This window comes from Ornithorhynchus anatinus, chromosome X5, assembly GCF_004115215.2.
Source record: "Ornithorhynchus anatinus isolate Pmale09 chromosome X5, mOrnAna1.pri.v4, whole genome shotgun sequence".
Taxonomy (NCBI): Eukaryota; Metazoa; Chordata; class Mammalia; order Monotremata; family Ornithorhynchidae; genus Ornithorhynchus; species Ornithorhynchus anatinus.
Genome location: NC_041753.1, coordinates 22,526,402 through 22,544,551, shown reverse-complemented (window position 1 = coordinate 22,544,551; position 18,150 = coordinate 22,526,402). Strand labels below are relative to the sequence as shown.

Below are 18,150 nucleotides of genomic sequence, written 5' to 3'. Positions count from 1 at the left end.
GGTCTGAAGAATGATAGACTTTTCTTCAATTCTTTGTTAATTGGCAATCACTGCTACATTCCCAGAGAGGATTCTTTGATGATCAAAGATTTGGTCCTTTCTTTTTGTTTTTTTCCTACGAGTGGTCTCTGTTTTCCTCCTCTGTCTCAGGGAGTCTCATTTTGTTCCTCTCACCTCTCCAAACATTATTACAACTTTCAAAATTCCTAGCCCTGAGTTCTGTCCTTGGGGATCTTATTGCCTCGAGTCAACGGCTTGCAGTTTTCTCACGGAGCGGGCTTTTCCTGGTTTTCTCAGGTTTCGGCTCTTGAACCTGAAACACATCAAGTCTCCTTACTCAGCTCTGTGCTAAATAGGTATCCTGGCAGAAGCAGTGGGCCCCTTGGCCTTAGGCAGTTCAATCCGTTCTCCTGAACTGGTTCCTGTGTTTCTGCTGGGTCCTACTTATGCCAGATCCTGAAGGAACAAAGAGAGCTAGGAAGATGGAAGTGAACCTGTGCCCGTGGTAGGGTGTGGTGAAAGGGGTGTGACGGTCATGCATGGAGCCCAAGTCTTGATGGGGCCTTGGGGCTGAAGCAGCAATGGGTTCATTCATTCATTTAATTGCATTTATTAAGCTCTTGGGAAAGTACAATACAACAATAATCCGTGACATTCCCTGCCCACAATGAGTTCACAGTCTAGAAGAGGGGAGACAGACATCAATACAAATAAATAAAATTACAGATATATACATAAGTGCTGTGGGGCTGGGAGGCGGGGTGGGGTGAGAAAAGGGAGCAAGTCAGAGTGAAGCGGAAGGGAGTAGGAGATGAGGAAAGGTGGGGCTTAGTCTGGGAAGGCCTCTTGGAGGAGATGGGCCCTCAATAGGGCTTTGAAGGGGGTTGAGGAGATGCAGAGTGTAGTGGGGTTGAGGCAAGAGAAGCTGAGTAGTTGTGGAGCTCAGGGTCTCTCCACAAGCCCCACCCCCAGTGGGGATCCCCCTGGGGCTGATGAAACCAGGCCCTGGGTAAAACTTTCCCAGAAAATCTCGGCTCCTGGGCCCTCACCTTTATTACCCAATTGAAAATTTTTACAAAAAAAGACTATCCAGAGTATAAAATAGCTTTCCCTGTCCCACATGGGGCTCACGGTCCTAATCCCCATTTTACAGCAAAGGGAATTAAGGCCCAGAGAAGTGAAGTGACTCGCCCAAGGTCACACAGCGGACAAGCGGCGGAGCAGGATTGGAACCCATGACCTTCTAACTCCCAGGCCCGTACTCTATCCACTATGTCTAGCTGATAATAATAATAACAATAATAATGTTTTATGGTATTTAAGCACTTACTATCTGTCAGGCACTGTGCTAAGTGCTGGGGTAGATATAAACTAGACACAGTCCATGTCCCTCTCACATGCGGTTTGCAGTATTAATCTCCATTTTACAGATGAGGCAACTGAAGCACAGGGAATTTAAGTGGTTTGCCTAAGGTCACACATCTGACAAGTGACGGAGTGGGATTAGAACTCAGGTCCTTCTGAGTCCCAGGCCCATGGTCTACCCACTAGGGCACACTTTTTCAAATAATAGTAATACAAATACAAAGAATAGTATTTGTTAAGTGTTTATTATGTGCCAGGCACTGTACTAAGTGCTGGGGTAGATACAAGACAATCAGATCCCGCATGGGGCTCACATTCCTATCCAGAAAATGAGCCCAGGTGTTGAATCCCCATTTTGCGATGAGGAAACTGGGGCACAGGGAAGTTAAGTGACTCGCCCAAGGTCGCACATCAGCTAAGTAGCAGAGTCAGGAATAGAACCCAGGTCCCCTGACTCCTAGGTCCATGTACCATCCACCAGGCCCCTCTGCTTTTGTCTCCACAACTTAGTGGCTGTGGGGGTGATCACCCCAGTGGAGCTTATGCCTACATACCTATATCCACAACATTTCATCTGTGGGACTGCTCACTGTTTGTACTGCTAATGATCTCAATTCTCCCAATGCCTAGACTTACTCCTTGCCAGTAAATTGACTAGGGCAAGGGTTCAGTGCCTTGCTGCCTACACAGTACTTACATTGCAGTCGAGTTCTAAATGGCTTCTAAGTGCTTGGAAAGAGTTAACACTCCTCCAAGAGTAACTAACGTATTACCAGGGAGTAATTTTAGGTACTGGGGAAAATGGGCTTATTACAGGCTAATGGACATAGCCCAGTGATTGAAAATCCCTTTGGAGAAAAAATGAACACACAAAACCCTCTGCCCTCTGACTCCACATAGACCGTCAGATCTGCTATGAATACGCTTTTGTAATATTCCTCTTTTCTTGTCTTTCTCTGGCATGATAAATACTTTCGTATTTGGTCACCTGGGCTTATCAGATGAGCAATTTGTGCCTGTCTGCAAAATCACAATCAAATAATATTTGGTACAGACTAGTGAAATGAGATCCCACTGAGATTATTTATAGAATTTTTGTTGGTGCTTGCTCTTTCCAGTATATCACTCTATGCTGCCCTAACTTTGTGTTTTTCAAATAGATTATTTTGGGAGCACACCATTTAAAACTAAGATCTCCCTGGTGCTGTAGACTGCCTATCTGATTCTTATACTTCATATGTGGCCCAACAAAGTTTTTTAACATAGTCTAGAACAAACAACTGCTTTCAACTCTCAACTTCACTCACTAAGTCATATTGGACTTTCCTCCACAACATTTTCTGGATAGGCCCCTTCCTTTCAACCTACAGGAAAGGCAGTTGCCATATCCCAACTAGGCTATTGAATCAGCCCTACTGACTGGTTTCACTGCTTCCAGTTTCTCCCCTCTCCAGTCCATACTTCGCTCTTCTGCCTGGATCATTTTTCTAAAATACTGTTCTACCCACAACTCCCTATGCCTCAAAAGCCTCCCATGGTTGCTGGTTCCTCTCTGCATCTAGAGAGGTTCCTGACCACTGGCTTTAAGGCACTCCATCAGTTCTGTCTTTTTTACTTCACTCTCTGCTCCCACTGCACGCCCCCCTCCAACCCTCTTCATTCCTCTCAAGCTAGCCTCCTCGCTGTGCCTCATTCTCCCCCAAAACTTTGCTCAAGCCTGTCCTACTGAATGGAACTCCCTCCCTCTTCAAACCTAGCAGATCGAAGTTCTCTCATCTTCAAAACCCTTCTGAAATCCCACCTCCATCAGGAGTCTTTCTTCCAGATAATTTTACTTCTCCTCAGGTCATACCCTCTCAACTTCCACCTCAGTATTTTGTGCAGTCTTTACAGTTGCACAATCAGTTAATCTATCAGTAGTATTTACCCATCACCTGCTGTATGCAGCACACTATACTAAGCATTTGGGGGATTACAATAGAGTTAGCAGACAAAATTCCTTCCCTTCAAAGAGTTCCCAATATATCTGGGAAGACAGACACAGAAATAATTTATTTCTGGGAGTCAGAAAGACCTGGGTTCTAATCCCCGCTCTGACATTTGTCTACTGTGTGACCTTAGGTAAGTCACTTTACTTCTCTGTGCCTCAGTAACCTCATCGGAAAAATGGGGATTAAGACTGCGAGCCCCATGTGGGACATAGACGGTGATTAGCTTGTATCTACCCCAGTATGGTTCCTGGCACGTAGAGTAAGCATTTAGCAAATACCTTAAAAAAAGTAGGAGGAAGAAGGAAAAGTAGATAAATAGATGAGTGAGTGCTTAAGAGGAGATGTGTAGAAATGTTGCAGATGGTTATGAGTAAACAAATGCATAGTTGGCACAGAAGTGTAAAATCTGAGGAAAAGAGAAAATTAAGTTGAGAAAGCCTCTTGGAGGAGATGTGATTTCAGCAAGACTTGGACTGAGGAGAGAGCTGTGGTCTAGCAGATTTGAAGAGGGTGGGAGCTCCAGGAAGCAGGAAAAGCATGAACTAGGGAGCGGAGGCAGGAGAGATGAGAACAAGGTACGATGAGTAGGTGGCCTTGAGAGCAGTGTGAGTTGGAGTGTAGTGGAAATAGAGGGTAGATAAATGGAAGGGAAAGGGCTGATGGAGTGTGCCTTAGAGCCATTTTTTATGGTATTTGTTAAGCGCTTACTACATGCCAGGCACTGTGATAAGTGCTGGGGTAGATTCAGGCTAATCAGGTTGGACACAGTCCATGTCCCACTTGGGGCTCAAGGCCTTAATCCCCATTTTACAGATGAGGAAACTGAGGCACAGAGAAGTGAAGTGACTTGCCCATGGTCACACAGCAAAGTGGTGGAGCTGAGCTTAGAACCCATGACCATCTGACTCCCAGCCCTGTGCTCTATCCACTAGCCATGCTGCTTGTGGACTGGCTCCATGAAGAGCGGGAATCATCGAGTCATAGTTTCATCCGTCTTTTTGGTCACTCCTCTGGGCCTGCAAATACTGAGGACCAGGCTTTCATTTCCTGAGAGCTGTTCAACCTGGATCGCAAAGTGAAGGGTGATGGAGAGGATGTGCAAAACACATTTTAAGTAAAGTACCATCCTGTTGTGCTCCCTGTGGGATGAACCAGAGGACAGGAAACAAAGCCGCTCTGTGGCAATCCCACATTCATCCCTTCCCCTTCCAGGCAGGAGGAAGAGCGTGAGCAATGGGTAGAAGATGGGAGAAGTGTTTCCAAGAGATTGATTCTCTTTGGTCAGGAGAAGCCCCACTGGCACAGTGCAGAAGTCTTAAGCTTTAAGGATTTAATTGTGTTTGTTTCTCTGCTTTCCCCAGCACTTCCTTCCTCCCTGATGTGATGTTAATACTCTTATTTGAATCGCCCACTGTTTCCCCTCGCCAGACCCCCAGAACACAAAGTGGTTCACCATCGGACTAATTTCAGTAATGACATTTTGCTTTTCAATTGTTTCTCATTCGTAGACGATACCTTATCAAAGACAAGAAAATCAAGGAGTTGACAGAGAGGTGCCTGGCAGTTGTTTCATGAAAGAAATTTCTAGATCAGCTAGGTTGGGTGGGATCTAGACAGGTTTCAAGCAATATCAAGATAATACAGTAACTAATAAGGAAGTTTCCATAGACCAGTAGCAGGCAGCCACGCCTATAATTAAGATGTATACACTGTGGGTTTGCTGCAAATCATTATTTGTAAAACAGATGGATCACATCCAAGAAATAGGCACGATTGGCAGTCAAGTGATGATTTCAAAATGATCCAGATTCCTAACCATCCTCGATCCACAAACCACCCCCAAGTGCAGTGAGGTATGGGGGGAGATTTTGAAGAAAGCCGTGCAGTAAGAACAGTGCCATGTTACGACACGCACCTCAAAAACTTTAGAAATAGTAGGGAGTGAAAACAGGGCACTCCCATCAGTCAGCCGCAGCTCAACAGGGATAAGGGAATCCTTTACCCCTGGTGGGAATACCACCGAGGAGGCGAACGCGTTAGCTTTGTCCCCAGGGACTTTTAGGCAGGGTAGGGGCCTGAAGCTAGCCTGCCTCAACCTATGGCACTGGTCTGGGGGGCCAGAAATGAAGCCAATAGGGCAACTCCACTGTTTGCTCTCTGTCAGCAGCAGACTGCACCCCCCTGGTCAGCCCTGGAACCCAGTGGGTTCCTCTTGCCCATGCTGTGCTCTGAAGCTGGGCCTGAGGGTCTGCTTGCCCTCCAGTCAGGCAACCTTCTGGGGGCCCTAGGGCCTCCTTTTAATGGTATTTGTCAAGCGTTTACTATGTGCCAGGTACTGTACTAAGCACTGGACAAGCAAATCAGGTTGGACAAAGTCCACGTCTGACAGTCTTAATCCCTATTTTACAGATGAGGTACCTGAAGCACAGAAGAGTGAAATGATTTGCCCAAGGTCACACAGCAGACAAGTGGCAGAGCTGAGATTAAAATCCAGGTCCTTCTGACTCCCGGACCTGTGCCGTCACCACTAGACCATGCCTCTTCTGTTTCAGCTGACCTCTCAGGTGTCTACAATACTGCAGACCACGCCTTTCTCCTGGAAACATCATCCAACCTCAGCTTCACTGACACCATCCTCTCCTGGCTCTCTGACGGCTCCTTCTCAGTCTCTCTTGCAGGCTCCTCCTCTGCCTCTCACCCTCTAACTGTGGGAGTTCCTCAAGGCTCAGTTCTGGGTCCCCTTCTCTTCTCCTTTGCTCGCATGTCTTAAACTACCATCTCTATGCAGATGATTCCCAAATTTACCTCTCCAGCCCTGACCTCTTTCCTTCTCTGCATTCCCACATTTCCTTCTGCCTTCTGGACATCTCTATCTGGATTTCCCGCTGATACCTCAATCCCCAAGAAACAGATACAGCTCAGTAGCACCAAATAAAAGCCACGGTTTTGTAGGAGACCTGCAATGAATCCAGCTGAAGTGAAGTGGGAATGTGACCTTCCAAAAGGGTACTTTCCAAAAAGATACTTAGGTTTGAAAAGATGATCAGATCTTATTTCAGGAGAGATCACTCAGATTCTCTGATCTGGTTTCTTTATTCGGGGATGCAGGAGAAGGAGCTCTTCCCTCCCTGCAGTTTCCTTAGCATTTGCATGCGTATCTGTAGTTTATTTATGTTATTGCCAGTTTCCCCTCTAGACTGTAAGCTCATTGGGGGAAGAGGAAAGGGTCTACCAACTCTGTTATATTGCTCTCTCCCAAGCATTTAGTACAGTGGTCTGCACACAGTAAGCATTCAATGAATACCTCACCTGGGCCCCAGTGTTCTTACTACTAAGGTCCCTGGGGTTCCAAGATTACCATTGGGCCACAGAAGTAGTAGTGGAGCAGGAAAGAAGAGCTCTCCCAAGCACTTAGTTCAGTGCTCAGCACACAGTAAGCGCTAAATAAATACGATTGATTGATTGATTGAAGAATCCGGGTAGGGGAACATGCCTTGTGACTGCTTCACTGGCCTCCCATCTGAGAGGGACTTATTAACCCATGATAACTAAAACCTATTTGCTTGGTTGACACACTTCTCAGCTGGAAGTGCACTAACATTTAAGAAACTTCAGGTATGTATTTTTTTTACTCACCCCCGCCCCCCAACCTTTCATAGCCTTATTGAAGTCACATCTCCTCCAAGGGGCCTTCCCACACTAAGCCCCACTTTTCCTCATATCCCACTCCCCTCTGCATCACCGTGACTTGGTCCTTTTTGCTCTTCCGCCTTCCCAGCCCCACAGCACTTATAGACATTTCTGCAATTTTACTAATTTGTATTGCTATCTGTCTCCCCCACTCTAGACCATAAGCTTGTTGTGGGCAGGGACTGTGACTGCTTATTGTTCTATTGTACTCTCCCAAGTGCTTAGCACAGAGCTCTGCACATATTAAGCGCTCAATAAATATAATTGAAAGAATGAAGTTCCTTAGAGAATGAATATGCTCCACCTTTCTGTTTCTTTCAGTAACTTCCCTTTCCTACTGGAAGAGCTATGTAATCTACCTCAAAACCATAGCATTCATGGTAAATAAATGTATTTTTAGAGATAATTTCAGTCAAAAAAATTCATTCTCCATGAGTCTCCTGAGCATATTGTTTTTATTGAAAACCAAGCCATCAGGACACCCTTCCAAATTTATACTAACTGTGGCAGGGAGAAAGTAGGGTTGGTGGGGGGAGGGGCGGGGAGTGGAGTAGGAAGGAAAGGGCAAGAGGATTAGATGGGGGAGGGGGAAGGACATGGGGTTAAAGTCCTCTAGCATTCCGAGATGTTTGAACTACAAGTCCCATTCAACTAGTTCGGTCCTTCAGTGCTGTGGGAACTAAACTGAGTACATTCAGAACCCACTCCAGCCCAGATTTGAGGACACAAGCACTTCAAATGAGCAAGAGCAGCTGAGGGGTAGATCGAGATAAGTTAGCCAAATGATCTAGTAGACAGTCTCTGAAATTCGAAGCAAAAAGGAATATCTTCACCAAGGAATACCACCCATGTACTTTTTTTTTGGTGCCAACTACATTCACGTCTCACTTTGCGTATGTACATGTCAAAAGACTTTCGCTCTAAAGCCGGTTTAAAAAATAAGATGGTATCCCAAGAACTGTGTTACTCTAACTGGCTGGCTGTCATCTGAACATATCTTTCTCTGTCTAGATGAAGCTGCTCACAGTTAGGTTAACTCAGCCAGGCGAGGCTGGCCATACGATAATAGTTGACATCTGTATGCCCCAGAAGTCACTGGAGCGTGCACTAATTTACATAGCTATTTGGCAGAACCTGGCATCCAGGAATGTGGAATTGGCACAGAAACAAAGAGACAGAAATTTAACTGAAGACATTCAGGACTCGCTGTTTCTAAATAAACATAGGCATGTTTACTCAGAGAGCAGACAAAGGAGAAGCACTTTCCATATGAATTCAGGGCAAGCAGCACAAAGCCAGCAGCATCAAAGAGCCCAATTCAGCCAGTTAAATTCAGCAGTAAGGAGGATGTGAAGTAGGTTTGGCCTCCGGCTTGCTCTGTTACCCCACTGGGAAGCACAGGCAAACAGGAAAGACTATTCCAGGGTATTTGAGGTGGGCAAAAAATTCAGTCTTAATCCTTGGATTATGTCCCTGGGTTGCACGAAGGGACTTGATGAATTACGGTCCCGTAGGCTCCCTGTAGGCGGGGAACTATACTTCTCTAAGCACTCAGCAACGGGCTCTGCACACAGTAAGCGCTCAATAAATACCGTGGATTGATTGATTGGAAAGTGGGCCTGCCAGGTATTGTCTCTGTACTCAATGGGCTCATCTAATCCTCCTTATTGGTGGTGGCATTTGTTAAGCACTTACTGTGCACCAAACACGGCACTAACCGCTGGAGTAGATGGAAGATTATCAATGAATAGGGCTCTGTTTTTCTACCAAATTCATTTTTTTTCCTAAGGTACCTCCATTTATGTACTTCTGCATGAAAAGGCCCAGCTGCTGCTTGCTTGCTTTGGGATTTTTTTTGTCAGCCTCTTGCTAGCATGGAAGAAATTAGGATGAATTGATTTCACTAAGGACATGTTGTATCTTCGCTTCTGGCCCTTTTGGAGAATTCCCAAAGAGCGCCTTCCATAGGAAGCCTCTCTAGTCCTTGAGTGTGTGTCAGGTTATGCAATTTGTTCCTGGCAGCAGTGAATTCCATTTACCATTTCCTTTGGGCTTTATGTTTCTTTTTTTTTTCCTAAGTTTCTAATGATGGAATTAAACATGAAAAGGGAACAAATGAAATAAACACTGTCCACAGGACAAAAAGATTACAATCAGAGGCTTCAGCAGAAGATGACACTGTGCCATTAAAATCCCCCTATTACTTTGATACTCTTTCACTGTAGCTGAAGAGCCAGTGTCTACTGTTTTAAACCTCTAGAAGTTTCTAGTGAGCTTTGGGGTACCTGGGGAGGGTGACTATTATATAATTGCCTAGGTGCTCACCCTCTCCTTCATTAAAGAGTTTATATACTACAAAGCTGAGCTCAATTAAATCTGTCAAAGGATACACATTTCACAAGGATAGGTACAGTCGTAGAGTTGGTCTAATCCAGTAAAAATCCAGATATTGGCCAGTAGAGACACCCATTCCCCTCCCACCCCCCGCCCCAGACTGTAAACTCCTTGTGGGCAAAGAAGGTGTGTTCCAAATCTGCTGTACTGTACTCTCCCACCCACTTAGTACAGTGCTCTGCTCACAGTAAGCACTCATTAAATACCATTGGTTGACTGATACTTTGGGGGAGAGGAAACAAGCAACGGTTGAGTTTCACTTTCACCAGTCCCTCACCCTGCCCTTCCACTGACATAACCACAGGATGCTATCATTCACTGGAAGCCAAATGCCCAATTGCTCTACTCAGTGGCCCAGCATTCTAGAATTACCCAGCCTACTAGGGGAAAGTAGTCCAGTTTTTTCCTTCTGTGCCTAAAGTGTTTTCATTGACTTGCCACTTATTAGTGAGGAAGGAGAGACTGAGTTACTTGTATTACCCAATCAATCATATTTATGGAACACTTACTGTGTGCAGAGCACTGTCCTAAGTGCTTGGGAGAGTACAATAATAACAGAGTTGGTAGACACGTTCCCGCCCCTCTCAGGATCACACCCGGAGAGTTTCCAGTACCCTACCAGTCTCAGCTACGGGAGGGACAGTCAAGCAGGGGTATATCCATTCCATTCCTAGCTTAGGCAGTGGCTAGCGAGTGGAAGGCAGTCTGCTACAAATAAAAACTCACCTGTTCTGGGCAGCAGCGGCACGGGAGAGAGTCGAGGGCGGAGACTCGAGTTTACTGCGTGGAAGGAGGCAATTGTAAACCACTTCTGTATTTTTACTAAGAAAACTCTGTGGATCCACTACCAGAATGATTGCAGATGGAGGTGGGGCATTCTGGGAGAGATGTGTCCATGGAGCTTCTATGGGTTGCAGATGGCCTTAGACAAGACCATCATCATCATCATCATCCTCATATTGTGCGTCCAGAGGCTTGGACTTCTAGACCGTCAGCTCGTTGCAGGAAGGGAAGGTATCTATCCACTCTGTTGTGCTGTACTCCCCCAAGTATTTAGTAGAGTGCTTTGCACACAGTAGGCGCTCAATAAATACCAATGACAGATAGATTGATTGAGCTCTAGCTGTAGACTTGCCCAGTGAGTATTTGAGGGTTTGAAGCACCAATCTAGATGTACCACTATGACAATGGAGTAACTGTATTAAACCCTTGATCCTAGCAGTTGTGTTCCTACCAAGTGGATTCGCTCCTGACACCCTAAATTTGATTTTTTTCCCTTAAGCAAAATGAAGGAGAGGAAGGAGAATGGTTGAATTTTGTTGGACACACACCCAACCAAACTTAAATCAGCCCATTTTTGTCAATGGGGTTGCCAAAAAAGACCATGGCTAGTGATCTGTCAATCTATCAATACCATTTATTGAGCACCTACTTTATGCAGGGAACTGTGCTAAATACAGTAGAAGTCATACGATTGAAGGCGGGAAACAGACTGCAAATCATTTATGGAGAGGAGGAAGAGGAGATTAGAGAGGATAATGTTGGAGAAAGGGGGCAATCTGCTGGGGAGAAATGGCAAGTCTGTTACCTTGGGCTACCCACCGAGTGCTGAGGGAACTGTGGTCAAAACAAAGACATTTTAACCTGGGGTGGAGTGTGGTAGCATGTGGGTGTAGAAGGGATTAGGGAGTCAAATTAATTCAACTGAGAACACTCTTGGCTTTAAGGCTTTAGTCCCAAAACAAAAGTCTATTTTAGTGCCCAAAGGAAGGGTTTTCTCAGGAAACGTACTGTATTGTTCCCATCACCATGGGCAGAGTGAGAAGTATTGTTTGTGACATATTTAATGGTGTGGATGGGGACAGGGAGAGCTAAAGAATGCAGTAAATGAATTTGGCACCTAGAAAATACCATATAGCTCGTTGTGGGCAGGGAAGGTGCTGTTTATTATTATAGTGTCCTCTCCCAAACATTTAGTACAGTGCTTTGCACACGGTAAGTGTTCAAGAAATACGACTGGATGAATAAAACTTTACAGTGCTCCTGAATAAAGTCATGGATTTTCACTGCTCACCAAAAAGGGGAGGAAGCAGGAGGTAGAACTGGCGTGAAACGTATCAATTTCACAATTGATATTACAGACACTCTTTGGTTTTACTTCGTGTTCTTTTCTCTTCTTTTGCTTTACAGTAATTAGACAGCTAAGGGCTGACTATACTGCCAAACTGAATCAGTCTCCTGAGTCATCCAGTCACTCGACTCATTTTGAAAAGAGAAAAAGAAGCCAAGTTATAGAAACCGAGAACCAAGAAAACAAATCCAATTTTCAGTTTGCAGAGTCAAATTCCTCCCCCGCTGGAGTGAGTGACCGGTTGGGTTTGTAAAGTCCTGCACCTGCTGATGTCCTTAGGCCAAGCAGAGGAAGAAAACAATCTTCCTGACTTACCCCAGTGCTTAGTACAGTGCCTGGCATGGAGTAAGCTCTTAACAAACACCATAAAAAACCCCCCAAAATCTCATCTGTTCTGTTTTCTCTACTGCTGTTGAAAGATCTAGCCCAGGTTTAGGAACAGCAGTCTTAGCAATGGGCTTCAGGAAGGATAAAACGTAAAACATAGCTTACCCAGTGTAATGGCTACAAAACCACAGCCAAACCCATATAATGAATCAGCATATATGTGTTTCCTTTTAGGGTGGCGATCCTTCATATGCTTGGCCAGCGAAGATAAGTAGTAATAGCAGTAATAATAATAATGTTGGTATTTGTTAAGCACTTACTGTAATAAGTGCTGGGGTAGATACAGGGTAATCAGGTTGTCCCACGTGAGGCTCACAGTCTTAATCCCCATTTTACAGGTGAGGGAACTGAGGCACAGAGAAATGAAGTGATTTGCCCACAGTCACACAGCTGACAAGTGGCAGAGCCGGGATTCGAACTCATGACCTCTGACTCCCAAGCCCGGGCTCTTTCAAGCATCTACTGTGGGCAGAGCACTGTATTGCGCACTGGGAGAGAATCCACAGGTGGTAATTAGACACAGTCCCTGCCCCTTGGAATGGGAGCTCACAGTCCAAGAGTCTAAGCGAGGAGAAGGGATTGGAGACAGACACATCAGGAGTGATGAAACATCAAAACATAACCCAAACAAATACATAAAACAGCGATGGAGGAATCTGAGAAAGCACAGGAGCAGCTTTTATCCCCGGCCCGACGGGGATAAATAAGACACTGACGGTGATTTTGTAACCCACCGGAGGGCATCCGTTATCCTAGTTTATGAAGTAAGCTTTTCCCCTGTACTTTCTCTATTTAACATTTATTAAAACACTTGCATCATACTCACTCCAGTGTCTGGTGGCAGCTGCCTAACACACTGTAAGTATTAGACTAAGCCAGATTCAGACACGATTTTCAAGGTGTGGAGGAGTACGCTCACGTCAGTACGTCCGAGGAAAGGCAAGCCCTTTTTGACTGGGCCAAGTTTTTGTGTTTGGCTCCCTCCCCTTCCTGTTTCCTCTATACCACTGGTCCAGTGGAAAGAAAGGGCAGGGGCAGGACCAGCTTGAGATGATGAGTGAGAGAGGTGGCCACCTCGGGGTGCAACAACAGAGTGGGGAAGAGCTGTGATGTGGCCTGGCAACTCTTGTAGGGATTTTCTATTTAGAACTTTTGAAGCATGGTAATTGTGAGATCTGCTAACTGTAAACTTTCTGTTGTTTAGCAGATTCCACTTGGGCATTTTGTTTTTATTATTATTATATTCTTGATACGTTCGGGTGGATCTCGGCAAAATGTACCGTACTTCCTTATATTTCATTCATTCATTCATTCAGTCGTGTTATAGAATGCTTACGGCATGCAGAGCACACTATAATATACTGTGTGCCTATCTTAACACATGCACAGAGTTAGCATCTTCAATTCACCTGCATCTGCCCAGTCGCGAACCTAGTGCAGCACTCCATGAATAGTTAGTGCCGTTAACTGGATGATCTGGAGTTAATCTTTTTCATCTCGTCTTTTGTACACTGAAGCCAGTGGTCTTTAGGCTCTGAGTTTGATTTGGCATGTCCTGAAGCGTATATTTCTGAATGTCCTGTTGACTCTTGCCTTTTTACTTGGAGAAGCAGTGTGGCTCAGTGAAAAGAGCGTGGGCTTCAGAATCAGAGGTCATGGGTTCGACTCCCGGCTCTGCCACTTAGCTGTGTGACTGTGGGCAAGTCACTTAACTTCTCTGTGCCTCAGTTACCTCATCTGTAAAATGGGGATTATCTGTGAGCCTCACGTGGGACAAACTGATTACCCTGTATCTGTCCCAGCGCTTAGAGCAGTACTCTGCACATAGTAAGCGCTTAACAAATACCAACATTATTATTATTATTACTTCTTTGAATTCAAGCAAATTGCATTTCTCTGACAATTCCTTTACTTTGAGAAGCTGTTTCTGCAGTCACCCACGTAGTTTTTTTTTCTTAATGGCATTTGTTAAACACTTACTATGTGCCAGGCACTGTACTGTGCTCTGAGGTAGATACAAGTTAATCAGGTTGGACACGGTCCATGTCTCACGTGGGGCTCATGGTCTTAATCCCCATTTAAGAGATGAGGTATAGATGAAGCATAGATTTTCACTAGTCTTGCACTCATCCTATCGATCAATCAGTCATTCATATTTATTAAGTACTTACTGTATACAGAGCATTATGAGTACAATATAACAAGAGTTGCAAGACATATTTCCTGCCCACAATTAATTTACAGTCTAGGGGAGAGACAGACATTAATATAAACAAATTACAGATATGTACGTAAGTGAGGTAGGGCTGAGAGAGGAGTGAATAAAGGGTGCAACCCAATCTAACCTAGGTTTCCCAACCTCCCTGCAACTTCCCTTCCCTTACTTCTCTTAGTCATTTCCTTTCTAGTCAGACAGACCATAAGACCCTCACTGAGTTTGGGGATCCTTTTCAAAGGCTACATAAAAACTGAGCGTGTTGCATTATTGTCCAACAGCTATGTTATATGAGAAATAATATCTACTGATCCCTATTTAAGCCTCTATTTAAATCTGTTTCTGTTCCATTTAAATCTGCTTTCCCGTGTGACCATCATGTGGTTCATTTCCAATCTTACCAAAAAGGCTCCAAGCAGTGTGACTGAGAAGAAAGATGCTTTATTTGCGATAGAGTTTTCCAAACCGATTAACGCAAACACATTGATGTATTCCAACTCATCCCCAGGGGTAAACTTCAGTCAATCAGTAGTATTTATTGACCGTTTACTCTGTGCATCAATAGTATTTATTGAGCGTTTACTCTGTGCACTATACTAAAGCATTTAGGGGAGTACAGTAGAGTTAGTAGACCCAATCTCTGCCCTCCAGGAGTTTACAATCTAGCAGGGGAGACAGACCCTAAAATACATTACAGGTAGGAGGAAGCAGTGAAGTAAAAAAGTATGTGCAAAAAGGGTGGGGTGGAGTGAGTATCCAAGCACTCAGGTGACCCAATGCAGAAGTGCTGAAGTAGCCGTTGGTTGAGTGGGGATTTAGGGTGGGGAGATGTCAACTGTGGTATTTTTTATCCCTCCACTTGCTCTTCTGGGTGGCAAAACACCACGTTTTTGAAGGTAACCTACAGAAAGAATTAAAGTAGAAAAGTGGCAGGTGAGCTTCAATGTCGTGGGTCCTATGTGAGACAGGGACAGTGTTCGACCCTGATTATCTTGTATCTACTCCAGCGCTTAGTACAGTGTTTGGCACAGAGTAAACACTAAACAAATACCATGATTATTTTTACTGTTAATAATGATAATAATAATCATAGTGATAATCAATCAACGGAATTTATCCAGTGCTCACTGTACTAAGTGCTTGGGAGAGTACAATACAACAGAGTTGGTGGACACGTTTCCTTCCCACAGTGAGCTTACAGTCTAGAGGTGGAGGCAGACATTAATATAAATAAATAAATTATGGATATGAACATAAGTGATAATGCAGCTAGGGAGAATGATCCATATCACAACATGATGATGTGTGTTGAGCTATTAATCACATCTCAGGAAAGATATTGGAGTCATTTCTGACTAGTCTCTTAAATTCTCAGTTCAAGGTGTGACAGCAGCCAAGAAGGCCAGCCAAATACTTCTCATCATCAGGAAGGAGATGAAAAACAAAATTAAAACCATGGTATGTTCATATCTGGGTTACTGTGAGCAATTCTGGTTGCCGTATCCCAGGAAGAATATAATACAGTCACAGAATAATAATGATAATGATAATAATAATAAAAGGGAAGCAGCATGACGAAGTGGATAGAGCATGGGCTTGGGAGTCAGAAGGTCATGAGTTCTAATCCTGCCTCCGCCGCATGCCTGCTGTGTGGCCTTGGGCAAGTCACTTTGCTTCTCTGGGCCTCAGTTACCTCATCTGTAAAATGGCGATTGAGAATGCGAGCCTCACATGGGACAGGGACTGTGTCCAACCCAATTTGCTTGTATCTATCCCAGCACTTAGTACAGCAAGCACTTAGCACATAGCAAGCACTTAACAAATTCCATCATTATTAACAAGCAGGGTGTCGTATGGGTCCCCAGGACCACATCATCTGTTTCTACCTTCAGGAACTAAATAAAATACATTTGGTGCCAAGGAAAGTGTAGGCATGATTAGAAGAAAATGGAACACTGGAGGGTTGGGAAAAGATAAAGAGGAGTCACAAATACACACATTCAGGTTAATGGAAGATCAGTCATTCAGGTACTGGCTCTGCAATCAGATGGATCCAGCAGAAAGACACTGCCCTTCCCCCTTAGGTAGTACAGACATACCTCAGGTTATGGCCATGCTGCGAACACGTGAATTCCAGTAATGTGTTAGGTGTCATGCACTTTTTGTCTATGTTCCCCAGGATTCGTAAGTCCCAATGACCAATCACTACGGGTAAGCCAATTTCCTCCCTGCCCGCTCCTCCCCGTGCCCCGCTTCCTTCCCACTTTCTCCCTTGTTTCAAGCAGTTTTCTTCCCACTCCCACACCCAAATTCAGCCCCCCTCACTCCCCTGTTTCTCCTCCCTACTCCAGTGTCTTTTTTAACTCTTCTGAACCCAGAGAATTGGCAGTACCCATTTCAAGCCACAAGAACGGCCATGCCATCAGTCATATTCTGGAAATAGGAGGGGCAAGTGCTGGGGTGGATACAGCTGTACCACACTGTACCTTGATCTCATCTATCTCGCCGCTGACCTCTCACCCACATCCTACCTCTGGCCTGGAACACCTTCCCCCCCTCATATCAGACATGATTGCTCTCCCCCACTTCAAAGCCTTATTGACAGCACATCTCTTCCAAAAAGCCTTCCCTGATTAAGCCCTCCTCTCCTCCCACTCCCTTCTGCTCCTCCCTGACTTGCTCACTTCCTTCATCCTCCCTCCCATCCCCACGGCACATATGTATACATCTGTAATTTATTTATTTATTTATTTATTTATTTATTTATTTATTTATTTATTTATATTAATGTCTGTCTCCCCCTCTAGACTGTGAGCTCTTTGTGGGTAGGGAATGTGTCTATTTGTTGTTGTAATGTACTCTCCCAAGAGCTTAGTACAGTGCTTTGCACATAGTAAGAGCTCAGTAAATATGATTGAATGAATACAAGCAAATCAGGTTGGACACAGACCCTGTCCCACATGGGGTTCACAGTCTCAATCCTCATTTTACAGATGAGGTAACTGAGGCACAGAGAAGTTAAGTGACTTGCCCAAGATCACACAGCAGACTAGTGGCAGAACCGGGATTAGAACCTATGTCCTTCTGATTCCAAGGTCCATGCTCTATCCACCACACCATGCTGCTTCTCTCAGCTCAGACTCTAACCTCCGAGGTCTCTGCAGCCTGGTGCTCTGTTCATTCAATTCAATTGTATTTACTGTGTGTTCTTGGAAGAGTACAATCAAAGTATTAGACGTGGTCTCTCCCCTCAAGGAGCTTACAGTATGATGGGGAATTCTGTCCCGTCCCAAACCCTGTCCTCCCCCTGACTTTCCCATCACCACTGACAACACTACCATCCTCCGTCTCATAAGCCCGTCACTTGGGCAGTATCTTTGACTCATCTCGCTCATTCAACCCACATCCTCAATCTATATCTGCAGAGAAGGCAAGAGGGAGGTACCATCATCTCTTTCCCTCAGAGATTGACTGGAGTACTAAGTACAATGCTCTGCTTTTAGGAAGCACTCAATAAATATCATTGATTGATTGATTGGAGTTTGGAGGAGACCTTAATCCTGTCAGCATTCCTCAGCTTTCTGGAAAATTTTATTGTTCGAGCCTGTGCAGTATAAAAGCAGACACAGCTGACTGTAGAGGGCTGTAGAATTTGCATAGCTCCTCGAGGACACGCAGTACAGGAAACACCAAATATTTGCTAGGAGTCCCTGACGTATAAAACTGAAATAACCATCAGCCAGTATCCTAAGTTCTCCTTTCAGGAAACTGCTCCTAACTTTATGGTGACTGCCATGAGGAGAACAGTTCTTCCTTTCTTGATTCAGATAAGGCAGCTCATTCAGTCTAGCCCACAGACTCCACTCTGTCCAGGGTGTTGTTCACAACTGAACAGGATGCTACTGCAATACACTCTCACTCACGAGAAGCAGCAAGGCTTAGTGGATAGAGCACGGGCCTGGGAGTCAGAGGACCTG

At 44.8% G+C, this 18,150-nt stretch overlaps 1 non-coding gene across 1 annotated transcript; it reads left to right on the top strand.

Annotated features, from left to right (window-relative positions):
• Nucleotides 1-10,018: 10,018 nt before the first annotated feature.
• Nucleotides 10,019-10,156, top strand: LOC114808542. The gene has a single exon (XR_003756389.1). It is a non-coding gene; the product is annotated as a small nucleolar RNA SNORA7 (small nucleolar RNA).
• Nucleotides 10,157-18,150: the final 7,994 nt, after the last annotated feature.